This window comes from Anopheles moucheti (assembly GCF_943734755.1).
Source record: "Anopheles moucheti chromosome X unlocalized genomic scaffold, idAnoMoucSN_F20_07 X_unloc_5, whole genome shotgun sequence".
Classification (NCBI taxonomy): domain Eukaryota; kingdom Metazoa; phylum Arthropoda; class Insecta; order Diptera; family Culicidae; genus Anopheles; species Anopheles moucheti.
Window position 1 is genome coordinate 110,001 of NW_026453559.1, and position 15,000 is coordinate 125,000.

A 15,000-nucleotide genomic window follows, 5' to 3' on the forward strand; every position below is an offset into this window, starting at 1 on the left:
GACACGACACGCACCCACTGGGCCAACTGTACCGCCTTACCATTTCAGCGCCCAAGGTCCCCCGCGGAAGGGGTCCGAGCACGCCATGATGCACAGTGCGCCAAACGCGTGTGTTCAAGCCTGCGACACACTCCCGGGCGTGCTGCTCGCCCAGGCGTGCCGCTGGTACGCGGGCGTCCTGTAGTTATGGAATAGTGTGTAACAAGAATTGGTAGGCACTCAAGAATGTGTGCATCGGTCGGGTTTAAACGTCCGATGCGCCATATGCGTTCAACGTGTCGGTGTTCATGTGTCCTGCAGTTCACATTCTGACGCGCATTTAGCTGCGGTCTTCATCGATCCATGAGCCGAGTGATCCCCTGCCTAGGGTTTTGGTATGTTCAACTGTCTCCTATGTTTTCGTTATGCGCTAGGTGCATCTCTCACAACTTAAGTTCCCCGGACAGCGTAACCGTGCACCTCTCGGTTCCTTCGAAGCCGTCCAGGGTGGACAAGGATGACCATTGGTCTTCCTTCCCATTGATCGACGCGCGATGTGGGCGGCATCGGCGCGATCTTGCACAACTTTCGTTCTCTTGATTAGGTTCTCTCTCGCTCGAGGCCAGTGTTTAAATATGTTCTAGTGGGTCTTTACCTTCGCCCATGTGTCACACACTTTACGCGTTCGATGGCTGCCATTGGGAGTGTGCGCACAGGTACGAAGGCCACTGGCCTACGGTCGCGCACGCTCAATATCGTAGTATAGACACACCTCTCTCGCGGGTCTAATTGGCGTGCGCGGCCCCCAAAAGGTAACATAGCAGTTTGTTCTGCTGATACCGTGTTTCTCTATCTCTCTAACCAACTCACACAACAACATATATGTATTGATCGGTAATGATCCTTCCGCAGGTTCACCTACGGAAACCTTGTTACGACTTTTACTTCCTCTAAATCATCAAGTTCGGTCAACTTCGGCCATGCCAGCTGCAGCTCACGAAGGAACCGCGGAAGGTGTGCCTCCAGAGACCTCACTAAATAATCCATCGGTAGTAGCGACGGGCGGTGTGTACAAAGGGCAGGGACGTAATCAGCGCTAGCTAATGACTAGCACTTACTAGAAATTCCAGGTTCATGGGGACCGTTGCAGTCCCCAATCCCAACTAAATGAGCATTTGGGTGATTTCCCGTTCCTCTCGGAATGGGGGCGCCAATTGGCGAGAACACGCTGCTGCTCACATTGTAGCACGCGTGCAGCCCAGAACATCTAAGGGCATCACGGACCTGTTATCGCTCATTCTCACCTTGCTAAACACAAGTTGTCCCGCTAAGCAGGGCAAACGTGGCCGACGACCGCCCGTGAAGGGGCCGCCGGCCTTGACGTCAGGTGCGCCCGGAGGTGCACTGCTGACAGCGTTCTAGTTAGCTTGTTTGAGTCGCGTTCGTTATCGGAATTAACCAGACAAATCATTCCACGAACTAAGAACGGCCATGCACCACTACCCTTAAATTTGAGAAAGAGCTCTCAATCTGTCTTACCTCGATAAGTTCGGACCTGGTAAATTTTCCCGTGTTGAGTCAAATTAAGCCGCAAGCTCCACTTCGTTTTTTTTTTTTTTTTTAAGAAATGCAGGTTTTATTGTACAAAAATACCTTATAAACCTACCCTCTTGACGTAGGACGTCGCCCGCCAGGGATTTTGTCCTACGTCGTTGCGAACCCTTTCGGATATCTCTTCGCGATTTATTTATTCAATTTTCCGTATCTTAACCCGCATTTTAAAGGCGTACGCATACTGAGTCCGCGTGACTCTCTCTTTCTTTCCCCTCTCGGAGATCTCAAGAAGTCAACCCGACATCTATCGATCTGACCATTCCGCCTCGCTGGCGGCAGCCTCCTCCGCGGGTGTCCATCGTCGGCCTGCAGCCAAAGCACGACGGCGCCTTTCGTTTTCGCGTCTGTTCCGCCGAGACCTTATCAGGTCCGCCTCCGTAGGCGCGGTCCGACGGCGGCGCGTCGTCGAGGGTCCCTCAGCCTGGACCCGAGCTCGCCATGCGCGCTGCATGAATAGACGCCGCTCATGGCGAATTCTAACCGTTTCAGGGGAAGGTGGTCCCCCTCTGCTACGCCTAGGTATGGGAGGAGGAGCTAGGCCCGCTCGCTCCGCCTCTACTGCCGTCCGCAGTATCTCGTCATCTCGGGCGGCCAGTGCTGCTGCGACGTCCGCAGCCAGTCGCACTCGCGCCCGATCCTCCGCTCTGCCGCGAAGCCGTCGGTTGCGGGCAGATCGCTGACGCGCTGCTCGCGCCTCGTTCACGCGCCGCGTGATGTCTTCGATGATGACGTCGTCCATCTCCTCACCGAAGAGTGCGGCCACACTTTCGAGGACCACTTCCTCGTCCTCGGCGAAAGCCGCTTCCGTTCGACCATTGGTGAGCGCTTCCTCATCGCGCCACAGCTGTTGAAGCACTGTGGTGATGGTCTTTGCTGCTTTCTGAATGCGGTCCCACCACTCCGCACTCTCCAGCAGCTTCTCTGCGATGTTGTTAAGCTGGACCGACTCGGGTGTCCCCCAGCCCAGCAGCTCACGTCGGATCTCCTCGAACACAGGGCACTCGAACAAGACGTGGGCCACCGACTCGACCGACCCCACGCACCGTGGACACTCCGGAGACGAAGCGAAGCCGCAGACGTGCAGGTACTCCCGGAAGAATCCGTGTCCGGAGAGCACCTGCGAAAGGTGGAAGTCCACCTTCCCGTGCTTTCGTCCCGTCCACCGGTGCAGGTCGGGAATCAGACTGTGTGCCCACGTCTGATAGCGGCTGGCCGATGGTGTTGCCGCCGCACGGTCCCACGCGTCCTGCCATTGCAGCATCGTGGCTGCTCGCTCCATCGCTCGTACCTCCTTCCTGCTGGCGCCAGGCTCGGCCAACAGCCTGCTATGGCACCTTGCGTCCTCATTAACGACCAGCCAGTACGGCACTAAACCAGCCATCACCACTGACACCTCGTAGGACACCGAGCGGAACGAACTCGATACCCCACGTGCCAGTGGCTTCTGGACCTGGGCCAGTCGTCTGCGGCACCACTGCATGTCGGTCGCCTTAGCCCAGATGGGCGAGGCGTACCGGATCACCGACTCAGCGACTCCTGCCAGCAACCGCCGCTTGGCCACCTGGGGGCCGCTGTGGTTCCTCATCACCGAGGTAACCACCGCCACCGCACGGAGGGCCTTGTCCGCGGCCGCTTCCACATGCGGTTTCCACGAGAGTTTCTCGTGGAGTTGTACCCCCAGGTAGCGTATCGATCGCTTCGACGTGCAGACAACTTCGCCGACGCGCACCGGAACCTCCAACCGTCCTCGACGCAGACTCGAGATGAGCACCGCTTCCGTCTTATGGGGGGCGAGACTAAGGTGACGTGCCTCGAGCCACCCCATCACCGCCTCGATCGCAGCCTCCGCGACCGTCGCCGACTCCTCGGGTGTGCAGCCCTCGGCCAGGATGGCGATGTCATCGGCAAAGCCGACGATGGTGGCCCCTTCAGGGAGCTGGATCCGTAGAACGCCGTCGTACATGACGTTCCACAGAGTCGGGCCAAGGATTGACCCCTGTGGAACGCCTGCCGTTACCCGACGTGACACCGGGCCGTCGTGGGTGTCGTACACCAACTCCCTGTCGGTGAAATAATCGCGGAGCAGGAGTTGCAGCTGCGCTGGAACTTCCTTCTCACGCAGGGCCAACGCTATCGCCTGCCAGCTGGCGGTGTTAAAGGCGTTTTTGACGTCCAACGCCACAACCAGCAAGCAGCGCTTATCCCGGTTGTTAGTCCGTCCGTAGGACATCGCGCGCTCGCCTGCTTCCACCACCAGCTGGATCGCCTGCAGGGTGCTCCGCTGCTTCCGGAAACCGAACTGGTTCTCGGCCAGCCGAGGTGCCTCCGGATCCTCCAGGTGCTCGTTGAGTCTGTCCAGCGTAGTCCTCTCGAAGACCTTCGCCGGATTGTCGATCAAGCAGATCGGGCGGCAGGACGAGGCTTCGCCCGGCGGCTTACCCGGCTTAGGCAACAGCACCAGCTTCTGCCTTTTCCATTCGCGTGGTATTTCGCCGGTGTCCAAGCAGCGCTGGTAGACACCAGCGAATGGCTCCGGATACTTCCGGATGGCAGCCGTTACCGCAGCGTTCGGTACTCCATCGAGGCCAGGCGCCTTCCGCGGATGCAGCTCGCTCGCTATCGCCTGGAGCTCCGCGCAGCTGATCGGACGGACCGGAGTGTCCCCTTCCGAAGGCGTGACGTCCGGCCACTCGACCGGGGGATGCTCCGGAAACAGCTCCTCGACGATCCGCTGCAACACCGCTGGATCGCGTTCACGCGCCGTCCAGCTGCCCCGAAACCGAAGAAGCACTTGCCGGAACCACTGTCCCGTCTCATCTGCAGCCAGGGCCTGCAGCCACTCATCGAACTGGCGCTGCTTGCTGGCCTTAATTGCCACCCTTAAGGCAGCACGCGCCTCCTGATGTTCCTCTGAAGCCAGTTCGGCGGACGTCTCGTCGAGGGCCAATAACTGTCGCTCCCGAGCCAACCGGCAGCGCTCGGTCAGCTCCTCGATATCCGGAGTCCACCAATATGTGTTGCAGTTCCTCCTCTGCTGCTGCGACTGCCCAATCCTCGCCATGGTAGCGTCGCAGGCCTCCGTAAGCACCATCCCCAGGCTTGCCGCATCGGTCACCCGATCGGCAAAACGGGTCGCCTCAAGTGCCAGCTCGAAAGTACGGGGGCAAAACTGGCGAGTTCGCCAGCGAGTACCCGCCTCCCGTACTTCGACACCTTCCTGCTGATGAATGCCCCGTCCGGGCCGCTGACCTGTACGATGCTGTTGCCCGACCGCAAACCGAATATAGCGGTGGTCGCTATAGGAGTAGCGGTCTAGCGTCCGCCAGGAGCTGATGTCCTCCGCTGCTCCATCCGATCGGCAGAGCGTTGGACTCGCGAAGGCGACGTCCACTCTGCTGGGCCGAGCCACACCGTTCCCCAGGAATGTCGGCTCCGTGCCGCGGTTGAGGACCTCCAATCCTAGGCTGGTAACCGTCTGAAGGAGCGCCTCACCCTTAAGGTTGGCCCGCTCGCTCCCCCAGGCCCCATGCCACGCGTTGAAGTCACCAGCTATCAGCACGCAAGGGTGGCCTCGCGCAAGTACCTCCAGCCGGTCCATCTGCTGCTCGAACTCCGGGAGGCCGATCGATGGCGGAATATAGCAGCAGATGACAACGATGCCCGCCACCTCGGCAGCTACGATGCCCGGATGCTGCACGCTCCTCACCCGCTGTATGGGAAACCGTTGGCCACTGGTGACGATCGCGGCCTTCAGTGCGTCGTCGGATGCCCAGTTCCCATTGTTGGCCGGCACAGCATAGAGCTCCGTGATGAGCATCACGTCTGCTCCCTCCTCCCTCATCCGCTGGAGCGCAAGATCCTGAGCGCTCCTGCTCTTACCGATATTTATCTGGAGCACTTCTATCATCATCGTGTGGCTGCAGCTTTGCACGAAGCTGCGGCAATCGAGTGCGGGCCGCCACACTTCAAACAGCGAGCCTCGCCAGTGCAGCTCGCTGCCTTGTGGCCTTCCGCGCCACACCGGATACACGCTTTGCTGCGGTCCTCTCCCGAGCACTGCCCGGCGAAGTGGCCGCGCTCCAAACATCGGAAGCACCGCTTCTCCTCCAGCGACGCTTTCGGGACCTCCCACACCCAACAGGAGGTGTGTCCTAGGAGCAGGCGCTTCCCAGCCAGATGCTCCGCATCCGACCGGGGCAGACGAACGCGAGCACGCTTCGTGCCGTCTCGCCGCTCCCACATGTCGAAGGTGGCCTCGGAATGCTCCTTGCCGAGAGCCGTCAACACCGCCCGACGCAGCTGGTCCTCGCTCGCCAAGGAGTCGATGTTTGTTATGAGCACCATCGACATCTCCGTACGCACGGACGCCGCACCCTTGTCTCCGATGGCTTGCCGGATACGCTGGCACAGCTCGGCGCTGTCGGCATCACGGCTCAGCGGCAGCCGCAAGGTGTCTTTCGGCGTTCGCTTGCCGACGCCGATCTTCTCCTGCATGCCGTCGAGATGCGAGCTCGTACGAATCGCCCTATACATGTCGAGGTAGCTGACGCCCTCCGCTGGCATCACCTCGATGGTGTCGGGCCGCTTCCGCGACTTCTTCACTGCAGCTGGCATCGTGCGTGGCTGCTGCTTACTCTGCTTTCGCAGCAACTGGCCCTGCAAATGCCACTGTTGTTGTTGTTGCTGGGGCTGCCCAGCCGAACGCTGTCCGCTCTGATGTTGCTGCGGACGTTGCTGCTGTTGCCGCTGCGGCTGCTGCCGTTGCGGGAGCTGCGGCCACTGCTGCTGATGCTGCTGAGCCGGCTGCTGGCGTGCCGACTTACGGCGCACCACCTCGGCCCAGGAGCCGCCTTCCTGGTCCGGAGACGGCACCACCGTAGCCGTCACCGCACCCTCTCGCTGTTGTGCCAGCTGCTGCTGCTGCTGCTGCTGCTGTTGCTGCTGCGACTGCGCAACAACCAGTTGCGTAAGGAGCCCAGAGACCATCTCCCGCTCCTTACGGTTCTCCTCTCGCAGATGGAGCACCTCCTGGCGATGGCACTCCTGCATCGCCGCGAGGTCTTTCCTATATTGCTCAGCTTGCTCCGTCAGCTGAACACGGAGGAGGGATAGCTCGTCCTCCAAACGCTCGATGAGCCTCTCCATCGTGGCTCCTTTCGCAGCCGTGGCCGTGCCAACGCCACTCGTGCGAGCAACACCGCTCGTGGCTGCGGTCTGCCCTTCCGGCACTCTGCTGAGCATCACTACCGGTTTCGAGCCCACCGGTGCTCGGCTATCGGTCGATCCCGACCGTGATCGTAAATTCCGACTGGCGGACATCATCGCCAGAAGGAAGGAAGAGTCCGCGCTTTAAACTGGTTTTACTCCCCCTCGAGGAGGGACGCCAGCAGCGGACTGCCACGAGGATCGACGGCGAGGTTTTTCCGCCCGGGCGAGGTGAGGGAAGATGGTAGAAGAACGGGGGGGTGCGCGATGGACTCGTCCCGCCGAGCCGCTTCTTCTGATACCCCACTTGCCGGGGTGGCGATGAAGTTTTCCTCGGAAAAATCGCGAAAAACCGCTTCCTGGGTGGTTTTTCCGCTCTAGGGGGGTGGGGGTGGGTGGTATGGTGGTGGGGGGGTATTTTCCCGACTCCCCTCTTGAAAACTCGTCGTTTGATACCCCGCACGACGGTATCAGGGCGAAAATTTTCTTCTTCGGAAAAACGCTTTTCCGCCCGTATCTCTCTGGATGTTGCGAAAATCACTTTTCCGGCGATGGAATTAGATGTAGTTTTTCCCGCCGAAACTTTTGTCCGAACACCCGGAAGCTCTAGCCCGACTCCTTGGCCGGGAAAATCGCCAAAAACCACTTCGGTAGGTGGTTTTTCCGCTCTAGGTGGGTGGGGGTGGGTAGTATCGTGATGGGAGGGTGTTATCCCGACTCTTCTCGTCAATCCGCGTCGATTGACACCCCACACGCCGGTATCAGGCCGAAAATTGTCCACTGACGAAAAACACTTTTCCGGCCGTATCTCCCCGGATGTCGGAAAAATCGCTTTTCCGGCGATGGAATTAGATGTAGTTTTTCCCGCCGAAACTTTTCTCTGAACACCCGGGAGCTCTACCTCCGCTCCTTGGCCGGGAAAAACGCGGAAAACCACTTTTCGCGGGGGTTTTCCGGGGCTGGGTGGCGGGTGGGTGGTGCTAGGGGGGGGAAACCGCGTTTCCCCCACTCCTCTTTCCGAGACGCGTCGTTAGACACCCCACACGATGGTATTGGGCCGAAAATGTCACACACACACAAATCTCACACACACGTAAAGAGCGGTGAAATTTCGTCCGGGAGTGCCCCTCCGGGAGCGCTAGCGCTCCAGCAGGGGGGTGATTCGTCCGGAAGTTTTTTTCCTCGCTCTTTTTCACACACACGCCGCCATTTTCGACGAGCACGTGGTTTTCTTTGTTCGCTAATAACTCACTGAGTTTTCGTCCGATTGACACGAAATTTTCAACACTTATTCTTTACTGCGAAGCGCAACTTTTAAAACACCTTCCAGCCGGATCGGTCCGCAATGTTCGGAGTTATACAGGTGTGAAATTTCACCACAAAAACACCTGCCGTTCCGCGAACTCCATCAATTCGGCCAATGTTTCTTCACCAAAAGGTGTGGCCTGGTGAGGCCCACAAAGTGTCACTATCACTTTTCCGATATCTTCACTCTTTCGCACAATATGTCACAAAAACCGTTTCGTTCAATAACACACGCAAGGGGGGGCGTGGGGCCTCCAAATTCGCAGGGGGGGTTCCGGAGGGTACCTCCAACTTTATTACAAACTTTCGCACCGATCAAGCGCAAATTGCGGCACTTTTGCTTTGAAAAACCGAGGAGCGCGGATTTCACGTCCACTCAGGTCGAGCTCTCGATCGCGACTGCGCAAGCTCCACTTCGTTGTGGTGCCCTTCCGTCAATTCCTTTAAGTTTCAACTTTGCAACCATACTTCCCCCGGAACCCGATTTTGGTTTCCCGGAAGCGACTGAGAGCACCGAATAGGGGTAGCGTCTCCCAATTGCTAATTGGCATCGTTTACGGTTAGAACTAGGGCGGTATCTAATCGCCTTCGATCCTCTAACTTTCGTTCTTGATTAATGAAAGCATCCATGGCAAACGCTTTCGCTTCGGTCGGTCCTACGACGGTCTACGAATTTCACCTCTCGCGCCGTAATACCAATGCCCCCAACTACTTCTGTTAATCATTACCTCTGGGTCTACGACAAACCAACGAAAGAATCAGACCGAGGTCATATTCCATTATTCCATGCAAGATTATTCTCGGCCAACGCCGACCCGCGGAGGGCCGGACGCTTTTGTACTAGCCTGCTGTGAGCACTCTAATTTGTTCAAGGTAAACGTGAGTACCCTGAGCACCATGAGGGGCCGGGCCGGACTGAACCGGTTAACCGGTACCCGTTCACGGAGTAAACGCCCAGGCACACCATTGTGAGTCGCAGCCGCGAGCTCGCTCACGGACGGTCCCGGCGTGTAACCGGGCGCCCGCGGCGGTCGCGAGTCTGGACGGGGAATCAACTTCGAACGTTTTAACCGCAACAACTTTAATATACGCTAGTGGAGCTGGAATTACCGCGGCTGCTGGCACCAGACTTGCCCTCCACTTGATCCTTGTTGAAGGATTTATACTCAACTCATTCCAATTATGGACCATCGTTAGAGAGGTCCATATTGTTATTTCTCGTCACTACCTCCCCGTGCCGGGATTGGGTAATTTACGCGCCTGCTGCCTTCCTTGGATGTGGTAGCCATTTCTCAGGCTCCCTCTCCGGAATCGAACCCTGATTCCCCGTTACCCGTCGCAACCATGGTAGTCCTCTACACTACCATCAATAGTTGATAGGGCAGACATTTGAAAGATCTGTCGTCAGTCGGCGAGCGACCATACGATCTGCGAGCTTATCCAGACTTCAACTCAAGCCGCCCGGAGGCGATTGGTTTAACTAATAAGTGCACCAGTTCCAGCACCCGGCGAGGGTACCAGTCCCGGCATGTTGCATGTATTAGCTCTGGCTTTTCCACAGTTATCCAACTAACTCATTGGGTTTATGATCTTGTAAATTATAGCTGTTATACTGAGCCTTATGCGGTTTCACATTCATTGATGTTCGTACTTAGACATGCATGGCTTAACCTTTGAGACAAGCGTATATTACTGGTAGGATCAACCAGAATTCTCTCTCGTACCGGCGTGAGTATCCCACACACGTTCGATACCGGGGTGAATCGAATTCACACTCTTTAACCATAAGCCAACCGAAGCACTTAAGCAACTGGAAGACCACCGGTTCCATATCTCTCTGAGTGATGCATGTCACCATGCACCGCTTCCACCGTGTATCACATCACATCACACTCTAAACCATTTCACATAGGTCCGCGCGATTGCTCACGGGACCCTATTCTCGCTAGGAGGTTCGGTTCGATTCCTGTACACTACAACGAGCTTTTCCAATTCTTGTGTCCGACTGGCGAACGTTCTGTTGCGTTATAAACTTCGCGGTACTTGCCACCGGGTATGGTGTCCGTACAACCTTCTGAGAAATAGCCGGCGCGATCGACGGGATTAACCGACAATGCAGCGCTGGCTCTTGATCGGGCAATTTACGGGCTTTATCGGGCAATTTACGGGCTTGATGGTGCGACTTACGGGCCTGATAGTGCGACTAACGGGCTTGATAGGGCAATTTACGGGCTTTTTGGTGCGAATTACGGGCTTTTTGGTGCGACTTATGGGCTTGATAGGGCAATTTACGGGCTTTTTGGTGCGACTTATGGGCTTGATAGGGTAATTTACGGGCTTGTTGGTGCGACTTATGGGCCTGATAGTGCGACTAACGGGCTTGATAGGGCAATTTACGGGCTTTTTGGTGCGACTTACGGGCCTGATAGTGCGACTTAAGGGCCTGATAGTGCGACTAACGGGCTTTGATAGTGCGACCAACGGGCTTGATAGTGCGACCTATGGGCTTGATAGTGCGACTAACGGGCTTGATAGTGCGACTTATGGGCTTGATAGTGCGACTTATGGGCTTGATAGTGCGACTTACGGGCTTGCTTTTCCATGTTTTTCGCATCGAGCTTCGGTTCGTTTCGAATAATTTTGTCCATGTTTTTCGTTTGCTACGAGAGGTTCGGTTCGTTTTCAGTTATCCCTGTGTTCATGGTTTTCGTGAGCTTCGATAGGTTTGGTCCGTGTTTTTGAGTACTCTTGTCCATGATTTTCGTGTGCTTCTTGAGGTTTGGTCCGATTTTCAGTACTCTTGTCCATGCTTTCACATGCTCTGATAGGTAGGTTCGTTCTCAGTTATCCCTGTGTTCATGGTTTTCGTGTGCTTCGAGAGGTTTGGTCCGTGTTTTTGAGTACTCTTGTCCATGATTTTCGTGTGCTTCTAGAGGTTTGGTCCGATTTTCAGTACTCTTGTCCATGCTTTCACATGCTCTGATAGGTAGGTTCGTTCTCAGTTATCCCTGTGTTCATGGTTTTCGTGTGCTTCCATAGGTTTGGTCCGTGTTTTTGAGTACTCTTGTCCATGATTTTCGTGTGCTTCTAGAGGTTTGGTCCGATTTTCAGTACTCTTGTCCATGCTTTCACATGCTCTGATAGGTAGGTTCGTTCTCAGTTATCCCTGTGTTCATGGTTTTCGTGTGCTTCCATAGGTTTGGTCCGTGTTTTTGAGTACTCTTGTCCATGATTTTCGTGTGCTTCTAGAGGTTTGGTCCGATTTTCAGTACTCTTGTCCATGCTTTCACATGCTCTGATAGGTAGGTTCGTTCTCAGTTATCCCTGTGTTCATGGTTTTCGTGTGCTTCGATTCGTTCACTCTATTACTCTTGTCTTTGGTTTTCGTTTGCTTCGATTCGTTCACTCCATTACTCTTGTCTGTGGTTTTCGTTTGCTTCGATTCGTTCACTCCATTACTCTTGTCTGTGGTTTTCGTTTGCTTCGATTCGTTCAGTCCATTACCCTTGTTTGCGGTTTTCGTTTGCTTCGATTCGTTCAGTCCATTACTCTTGTATGTGATTTTCGTTTGCTTCGAGTCGTTCAGTCCATTACCCTTGTCTATGATTTTCGTTTGCTTCGAGTCGTTCAGTCCAATACTTACCTTTGTCTATGATTTTCGCTCTAGCCCAGTCGCCCTGCGCTCTGGAAATCACATTCCAACTCTATCACCGATAGTGCTCACACCTTGGAAACCACATTTCACCCGGGGAACCTTAGGGTGGATTTTGAGCCTTTCGGGATTGCGAAACCATCATTTAACACTCTAAACTTAATTTCCGCAATCCCAGACGCACTTTCCATATGGTCTCCAAAAATGCGTGTGAGCTGACCTGGTCCCTTATAATAGGCAATGAACACGATTTTGGCAAAATATTTTTTTCAAAATTTTTTGACTCACCGGGTAAAATCGAATTTACTTGGGAAAAATGTTCTAGCAGGGGCCCTCCCATACAAATTTTTTTCTTCTCAAAAATGATTTTCGTTTCACTTTTCATACTCAGGGGAGTCTAAAATTGATGTTTTGAGTCACCATGAAAAAAAAATTTTTTTTGACCCGAGCTTGTGTCGCGACCCAAAAATCGACTCACTTGGGAAAAATGTTCTAGCAGGGGCCCTCCCATACAAATTTTTTTCTTCTCAAAAATGATTTTCGTTTCACTTTTCATACTCAGGGGAGTCTAAAATTGATGTTTTGAGTCACCGAGAAAAAAAAATTTTTTTGACCCGAGCTTGTGTCGGCGACCCAAAAATCGACGCACTTGGGAAATATGTTCTAGCAGGGGCCCTCCCATACAAAAATTTTTTCTTCTCAAAAATGATTTTCGTTTCACTTTTCATACTCAGGGGAGTCTAAAATTGATGTTTTGAGTCACCGTGAAAAAAAAATTTTTTTGACCCGAGCTTGTGTCGGCGACCCAAAATCGACGCACTTGGGAAAAATGTTCTAGCAGGGGCCCTCCCATACAAAAATTTTTTCTTCTCAAAAATGATTTTCGTTTCACTTTTCATACTCAGGGGAGTCTAAAATTGATGTTTTGAGTCACCGAGAAAAAAAAATTTTTTTGACCCGAGCTTGTGTCGGCGACCCAAAAATCGACGCACTTGGGAAATATGTTCTAGCAGGGGCCCTCCCATACAAAAATTTTTTCTTCTCAAAAATGATTTTCGTTTCACTTTTCATACTCAGGGGAGTCTAAAATTGATGTTTTGAGTCACCGTGAAAAAAAAAATTTTTTGACCCGAGCTTGTGTCGGCGACCCAAAATCGACGCACTTGGGAAAAATGTTCTAGCAGGGGCCCTCCCATACAAAAATTTTTTCTTCTCAAAAATGATTTTCGTTTCACTTTTCATACTCAGGGGAGTCTAAAATTGATGTTTTGAGTCACCGTGAAAAAAAAATTTTTTTGACCCGAGCTTGTGTCGGCGACCCAAAATCGACGCACTTGGGAAATATGTTCTAGCAGGGGCCCTCCCATACAAAAATTTTTTCTTCTCAAAAATGATTTTCGTTTCACTTTTCATACTCAGGGGAGTCTAAAATTGATGTTTTGAGTCACGGTGAAAAAAAAAATTTTTTGACCCGAGCTTGTGTCGGTGACCCAAAATCGACGCACTTGGGAAAAATGTTCTAGCAGGGGCCCTCCCATACAAAATTTTTTTCTTCTCAAAAATGATTTTCGTTTCACTTTTCATACTCAGGGGAGTCTAAAATTGATGTTTTGAGTCACCGTGAAAAAAAAAATTTTTTGACCCGAGCTTGTGTCGGCGACCCAAAATCGACGCACTTGGGAAAAATGTTCTAGCAGGGGCCCTCCCATACAAAATTTTTTTCTTCTCAAAAATGATTTTCGTTTCACTTTTCATACTCAGGGGAGTCTAAAATTGATGTTTTGAGTCACCGAGAAAAAAAAATTTTTTTGACCCGAGCTTGTGTCGGCGACCCAAAAATCGACGCACTTGGGAAAAATGTTCTAGCAGGGGCCCTCCCATACAAAAATTTTTTCTTCTCAAAAATGATTTTCGTTTCACTTTTCATACTCAGGGGAGTCTAAAATTGATGTTTTGAGTCACCGTGAAAAAAAAATTTTTTTGACCCGAGCTTGTGTCGGCGACCCAAAATCGACGCACTTGGGAAAAATGTTCTAGCAGGGGCCCTCCCATACAAAAATTTTTTCTTCTCAAAAATGATTTTCGTTTCACTTTTCATACTCAGGGGAGTCTAAAATTGATGTTTTGAGTCACCGAGAAAAAAAAATTTTTTTGACCCGAGCTTGTGTCGGCGACCCAAAATCGACGCACTTGGGAAAAATGTTCTAGCAGGGGCCCTCCCATACAAAAATTTTTTCTTCTCAAAAATGATTTTCGTTTCACTTTTCATACTCAGGGGAGTCTAAAATTGATGTTTTGAGTCACCGTGAAAAAAAAATTTTTTTGACCCGAGCTTGTGTCGGCGACCCAAAATCGACGCACTTGGGAAAAATGTTCTAGCAGGGGCCCTCCCATACAAAAATTTTTTCTTCTCAAAAATGATTTTCGTTTCACTTTTCATACTCAGGGGAGTCTAAAATTGATGTTTTGAGTCACCGTGAAAAAAAAATTTTTTTGACCCGAGCTTGTGTCGGCGACCCAAAATCGACGCACTTGGGAAATATGTTCTAGCAGGGGCCCTCCCATACAAAAATTTTTTCTTCTCAAAAATGATTTTCGTTTCACTTTTCATACTCAGGGGAGTCTAAAATTGATGTTTTGAGTCACCGAGAAAAAAAAATTTTTTTGACCCGAGCTTGTGTCGGCGACCCAAAAATCGACGCACTTGGGAAAAATGTTCTAGCAGGGGCCCTCCCATACAAAAATTTTTTCTTCTCAAAAATGATTTTCGTTTCACTTTTCATACTCAGGGGAGTCTAAAATTGATGTTTTGAGTCACCGTGAAAAAAAAATTTTTTTGACCCGAGCTTGTGTCGGCGACCCAAAATCGACGCACTTGGGAAAAATGTTCTAGCAGGGGCCCTCCCATACAAAATTTTTTTCTTCTCAAAAATGATTTTCGTTTCACTTTTCATACTCAGGGGAGTCTAAAATTGATGTTTTGAGTCACCGAGAAAAAAAAATTTTTTTGACCCGAGCTTGTGTCGGCGACCCAAAATCGACGCACTTGGGAAAAATGTTCTAGCAGGGGCCCTCCCATACAAAAATTTTTTCTTCTCAAAAATGATTTTCGTTTCACTTTTCATACTCAGGGGAGTCTAATATTGAAGTTTTGAGTCACCGTGAAAAAAATTTTTTTTTGACTCACTGGGTAAAATGGTCGCACTTGGGAAAAATGTTCTAGCAGGGGCCCTCCCATACAAAAA

The 15,000-nt window shown here is 52.4% G+C and overlaps 1 protein-coding gene and 1 non-coding gene across 2 annotated transcripts in view; one reads left to right on the forward strand and one right to left on the reverse strand.

Annotated features, from left to right (window-relative positions):
• LOC128308608 (uncharacterized) overlaps window positions 1-15,000 on the forward strand; it is a 66,348-nt gene that overhangs the window by 35,328 nt on the left and 16,020 nt on the right. The gene's annotated exons all lie outside the window — the stretch shown is intronic.
• On the reverse strand, window positions 214-371 carry LOC128308623 (5.8S ribosomal RNA). Its single transcript, XR_008288428.1, has one exon. It is a non-coding gene; the product is annotated as a 5.8S ribosomal RNA (ribosomal RNA).